The sequence below is a fragment of the Nicotiana tabacum genome, chromosome 20, assembly GCF_000715075.1.
Source record: "Nicotiana tabacum cultivar K326 chromosome 20, ASM71507v2, whole genome shotgun sequence".
Lineage (NCBI taxonomy): Eukaryota > Viridiplantae > Streptophyta > Magnoliopsida > Solanales > Solanaceae > Nicotiana > Nicotiana tabacum.
The window spans coordinates 79,459,949-79,466,113 of NC_134099.1; positions in this window are offsets into that span (position 1 = coordinate 79,459,949).

Below are 6,165 nucleotides of genomic sequence, written 5' to 3' on the forward strand. Positions count from 1 at the left end.
TAGCCGGAAAAGTCAAGGATCTGACTTGAAAGGCTATGGATGGCCGGAGAAAAGCCATGAACATAAGTTAAGCAAGGACTGGACCAAATTTCATTGAATATGGCCATGAAATCACACAAACGGGCCACCATAAGATGTAGGAGGCCGGTATACATCTCAAACGACCATGAAGACCATGGATTAGGCGGGGATTGAGGTGGATTAGAGTGAAATGGGGTTGCGGTGGCTAGGGTTCATGTGAGGTTGCAAAGAGAATTGACAGGAGAGGTATTCAAGGGTGGAATTTGGTGAAAAGTGAATTAGGTTAAGGGGTCATTTAGGTTTAATTATGGAAGGGTGAATTGTGGCCGTTGATCTGAATTATCAACGGCCTAGATTAAAAGGGTAGGTGGGGAATCCGGGTTTGGGTTGGTTGAAATTAGGTTGGGGTCGGGTTTAATTGAAATTAGGCCGGGGAAATCGGGTTTGATTTGGGGTTAAATTTAGGCTATAAATTAAATACAAATGTGTTGTTATTTAAATAGCCAATTTTCCCCTTTTTAAATTATAAAAAATAGTAAATACATTTCAGAAATAAATTGAAAGCAATAGAATGATTTATAACACATAAATAATAATTTAAAAATATAGGGCTTTATTTTATGAATATAAAACACAATTAAATCTTAAAAAGGCTAATATTGAAATTATATGCAATCAGCTTTAAAAATACTAAATAAAATTGTAAAAATAGGTAAAACTTTAATTAGCCATATTTGGGCATAAATATAAAGATACAATAAATTAGTCATCAAAAATAATAATTTCGGACATAATTATTGGTATTTTATGGATGAAAAAGGAAATAAATCGATTTAAAAACCTTTAAAAATTATGGAATAATAATAAAACATTTGGATATGCTTATATATGCATATATATGCTATTTTGAAGGCATTTTGCATACTAAAAAATATATAGGAAAATATTGTGTATCAACAAAGCGTTCAGTTTGATTTGTTGGCTAGGTATGCTCCCACTATTTTATCTAAGATGCAGGATCGGGTTCACCGGTTCGTGATGAGATTAGAGCAGCACTTGATTAACGATTGTATGTCGATCTCACTTCAGCCAGACATGGATATTTCTCATATTCAGGCATACGCTCAGGGTGTAGAGGAGCATAAGCAGAAACAGAGGTCCCATCGTGAGTATGATAGGGCCCAAAATAAGAGAGCGAGGTCTTCAGGTTTTTCTGGTGAGTTTCGAGGTGGTCATAGGCAGCAGTACCTGAGGTATCCAGCCCAGCTATCGTCTAGCGCACCCCCTCAGTTTGGCGGTAAGAGATTTGATCGTTCCACATATTCAGGGTCTGGTTAGAACTTCAGGGCCTCAGGTTCTCAGTATAGGGGTGAGTCAAATCAGATGAGGCCACCCATGTCGCGATGTGCTTAATGTGGTAAGCAGCATATCGGGCAGTGTTGTATGGGATTAGGTGTTTGTTATACTTGTGGTTATCCGGGCCACGTTATGAGGAATTGTCCGATGAGAGGTGACGCAAGTAGCTAATCCAGCAAGATTTGTAGTTGGTTCGTCATCATCAGTATGCCCCCTGGGAAAGGTTCACAAGCACCAGTGAGTCGCGGTAGAGGTAGGGGCAGAGCATCTAGCTCGAGCAGTCGTTAGATCCGCATTTATGCGTTGGCAGGACGATAGGATCAGGAGTCATCGCCTGATGTTGTTACAGGAATATTATCAGTATCCTCATAGGGTGTATATGCACTGATTGACCCATGTTCAACCTTATCATATGTTACTCCGTTGGTTGCTAGTAAGTTTGGAATAAAACCTGCATTGGTTAAACCTTTTGAGGTGTCTACACCTGTTGGGGACTCAGTGATAGCTAAGCAAGTATGTAGGGGTTGTATAATAGTAGTTCATAATCGATATACCATAGCAGACCTAATCGAGTTAGATATAGTAGAATTTGATGTTACAATGGGTATGGATTGGTTGGCTTCTTGTCATGACAACGTCGATTGTAGATCAAAGGTAGTCTGATTTCAATATCCAGGGGAGCCTATTTTGGAGTGGAAAGGTAAAACGGCATCGCCGAGAGGAAGATTTATTTTCTATCTCAAGGCAAGGAAGATGATAAAAAGGGTTGTATTTATCACTTAGTTTGGGTTCAGGATATGGAAGTAGAGTCACCAACCATTCAGTCCATCCCTGTGGTTAATGAATTTCCTAATGTTTGTCCTGATGAACTTCCGATTCTTCCGCCAGAGCGAGAAATTGAGTTTGCTATTGACGTACTACCAGATCTCATCCAATATATATTCCTCCCTATAAAATGGCCCCCGCAGAGTTGAAAGAGTTGAAGGAACAACTAAAGGACTTGCTTGAAAAGGCTTTATCAGACCTAGTACATCACCGTGGGGAGCGCCTGTGTTATTTGTAAGAAAGAAAGATGGCTCCTTATGGATGTGTATTGATTATAGACAGTTGAATAAGGTGACAATCAAGAATAAGTACTCGCTCCCGAGGATTGATGATTTATTTGATCAGTTGCAAGGTGCCAAGTATTTTTCAAAAATAGACTTGAGGTTCGTGTACCATCAGGTAAGGGTTAAAATTATGAAAAAATAATAAAATATTTGGACATGCTTATATGTCATGCCCCAATCTCGAGAGGCGCGACCGACGCTCAATCGAGTGAACCCAACTGAGCAAGCCTTATCAAACACTTTCTACCCATCTCAATATGAATAAGGAAGCCATGCTTTCATTTATTTAGACAATAGGAAAGATAGTACATTCAACACGGTTAGTTCATTTTATATCACAACCTTAAACCGTAGTTAAGTTTCCAAGATTCCATACAATTACACTTTAGAAGCAAGAGCTAGAATTACAACATAGTTCGTAGACCCATCCAACACCCATACATAACCCACACATATGTCTACGGAGCCTCTAAGGATGCAAAAGACAAGTATGATAATGCGGGGAGCGAAAAATAGACCAGCTAAAGATGGATGAGTGAACGAGTAAATCAATCGAATAGCTAGTCTACGAATGAGGTCACTTATGCTTTTTATTTCATCTTGCTATCTGGTTTATGAAGGGGAACCTTGGAGCAACAATAAACCTGGTAGATGAATTTGGCTACAACCTACTCAGTATGAGTAAACTATGTGACAATCACTATGAGGTTCGTTTTAAAAAATTGGTTGGTTTACCGGCTATACCTCAAAAGTGGATATTTATAACAAAGGATGTAAACCATAACCCCTTGAAGGATAAAGGGGCTCACCAATACTTTGAGAGGAGGAAGCTCCGCTATGCGCGATCGGCACTATCCGCTATGGAGCCACCTACATTCATTTAAAAATGTAGCGCCCCCAGAAAAAGGGACGTTAGTACCATGGAATAGTACTAGTATGTATAACTAAATACCATCCAATTAGAAAGAACAACCATACAAGAGTACAAAGAAATCATAAGAAACACAAAGCTTCAAATAAGCACCACGTCAATAATATAAGAGGTTCACATAGTTTTAACATAATTTTTGAAATATTTCTTGGGGCATTCCTTATCCTTGCACCATCATCCACATTACCACCGCTTCCTTGAGCGGAGTCCAATCACGGCCCGATCGGCTAAGCCATCTTACCAAGACGTTACTCTTATTTCATTCTCACTTTTCAGTTTCAATTATCAATACATAAACACCAAGTGTGTATAACATGGCGTCCGATCGGCTAAGTCGTCTTACCAAGACGATACTTTTATTTCATTCTCACTTTTCAGTTTCAATTATCAATACGTTACCACCATGTGTGTATAACATGTCGTCCAATCACGACCCGATCGGCTAAGCCGTCTTACCAAGACGTTACCCTTTTTTCATCAATCATCTCACTTCAATCTTTGGATTCACATGAATTAGTTTCTCGGTACTTGGGGCCACAATTACCACATTCCATAACTCACATTTCGCATTATTCCCACTTTCAACATTTATCTTGCCATTTAGGATCATAGGCACATACAAAAGCAATTCAAGTTATAAACATAGAAAGAAATTCATCTAGTTCGGCATGTTAATTGTAATGTAACCTTAACTTGACATTTAGGCATTTAGCACATAGCTCATGTTTTTCCATACATCCTCAATTTACAAAGAATAACACACTAAACATATGGAGAAGCATTTTCCATATACATTTTCGTAACATCAATTTATTTGATATAACAAGTACCACATCAATCGAATTCCGGACTTACAACATTTGTACGGGCACCATGGAGGCTCAATATCTAGAAGGAGGGTTTTTTAGCCATATATAACCTTTTTAAGCTTTCCTTAAGTTACTACGACGTCCCGGAAATTCTAGTAATCTCAATCTACTTGAGACATAATAAAATTGAGCACAAATTAGGAAGGTATTCATGGTTTCAACTCATTTGAGCATTTTATCAAATACTAGTTGAGCATCATGATTTCAAATCTCTTTTACAAGATTTCCTTCATTCCCCAACCTAATCTTTACTTATTTATGTTCAACAATCTTCCCACAAACCTAATTTGTACATGTATGTATACATAATACTATTATACCCAAGAGTCATACCTCAATAACCCATCTCACAATCTCTACAACACCAACACAACCTAGGTTAGGCACCTATAGCTTCCAATCACCATCCCATGAGTTCTAACGTATATATCATACATAAATAATCACCATATAGTAGTTAGAGATGATAGTCATACCTCTTGTAGTAGGAATCTTGAGAATCCCCACTTGTAGTGTTCTTGATCAATTTAGGGATTTGAATGGGAATCTATGGATTTTCAAGATCAATCCTTGTTAATATAAGGGTTTAGAAGTAGTAATCAACTTAAAATACTCCAAAAACATTACCTTGGATCATAGAAGGGAAGTATGGGACAGATTCCTCTTGATAGAGCAAGCCCTAGATCAAACAAATGACTTAGAGACTCTCCATACCCAGTCTCGGGGTATTTATAGGGCTTCTAGGCACGCGAACACGGTCAAACCGCGCCCAGGACGCGGTAGCCGCGCTCGGGCTGCGCTTGGAAGCAAAAACTTTCAGTTTTCCCGCGGCCGCGCCGCGGACGTGCGTCTGACATAGGTCCGGTAAAATAGTCATAACTTTGTGCATACACCTCCGAATGACAAACAGTTTGATGAGTTGGAGACTATACTCAAAGAGCTTTAATTTGATAGGTTGTCCATCGCACAAAACCTTATATAAATGGAGATATGCTTGTCCAAAGTGAGGTCTTGTGCGTACTCATTTACAACTTTAGTCTATTATGAAATTTTCCAATTTGGATTAGACTTAGGCCTCTCCTTAGACCCCAAATCACTTATAATATGACTTATACGCTTATTAACATATCCAATTGACATCCATTATATCATGAATCCTCATTTGCTCGCAAGATAAAATAATTAGCCTACCTTGGCACCACAAAATCTTAAATTACTTAGTAAAATTTTCTGGGGCTTTACATTCTCTCCATCTTAAGAGCATTCATCCTCGAATGAGGATTAAGGTTCATTCATTAGCCATCCTTATGTAATTTCAGCTTTTTCCCGTCATGAAATATATCAACAGCCCTGAATTTGGCTCACTCCTTAAATTTCCAAAAATTTTGCTAGAGTTTCCTTTGTAACTAGGTCTATCCACTTGTTAGAGGGCCCCAGATACATATCCTAACAGCATATACATGTTCCATAGACATAACATAACTTGTACAACACCAACCATGTCCACATAGGCAACATATATAACCAAAATGGAATAATTTAACATAGATCAAATCAAAAGATAAGAGTTCATCGGAACCAAATGCACAAAAGCTATTACATGACTATTCAAACAAATGTGGGTAATTCTTTCTCATTTCTTCCTTGGCTTCCCAAGTGGCTTCCTCAACCTGCTAGTTCTGCCATAACACTTTTACGGAGGCAATTTCCTTATTTCTCAAATTTCCGGACTTGCCTATCAAGAATGGAAATTGGAATTTCTTCATAAGATAGTTCTTCATTAACCTCAATAGCTTCAATTGGCACAATAGTGGATGGATCTCCCCTTACCTTCTTCAACATAGATGCATGAAAGACCGGATGTACCAATGACATCTCG